Raw genomic sequence first — 395 nt, 5'->3', positions numbered from 1 at the left:
TCTCTCTAAAAATATAGAAAAAAGGAGTCTGTGCGCCGAGATCCGCCATAAAAGGTCCAAGCCATAGCAAGTGAGAAGCTATCCGGCTTAATTCTAACATAATTACCCTAATATAGCTGGCTCTTTGTGGTATTTGAATATTCTCCAAGAATTCTGGTGCATTTACTGTTATTGCTTCTGTAAACATAGTAGCTAAATAATCCCACCTTGTTACATAAGGTAAGTATTGTATAATAGTTCGGTTTTCCGCGATTTTTTCCATTCCTCTGTGTAAATACCCTAATATGGGTTCACAATCAATAACATCCTCACCATCGAGAGTAACGATCAGTCGAAGAACACCATGCATTGATGGGTGTTGAGGGCCCATATTGACTATCATGAGATCTTTTCTT

The sequence above is a fragment of the Triticum urartu genome, unplaced genomic scaffold (assembly GCF_056163025.1).
Source record: "Triticum urartu cultivar PI428250 unplaced genomic scaffold, HENAU_Tu73 scaffold1531, whole genome shotgun sequence".
Lineage (NCBI taxonomy): Eukaryota > Viridiplantae > Streptophyta > Magnoliopsida > Poales > Poaceae > Triticum > Triticum urartu.
Note: the sequence above shows the minus strand (reverse complement) of the source record.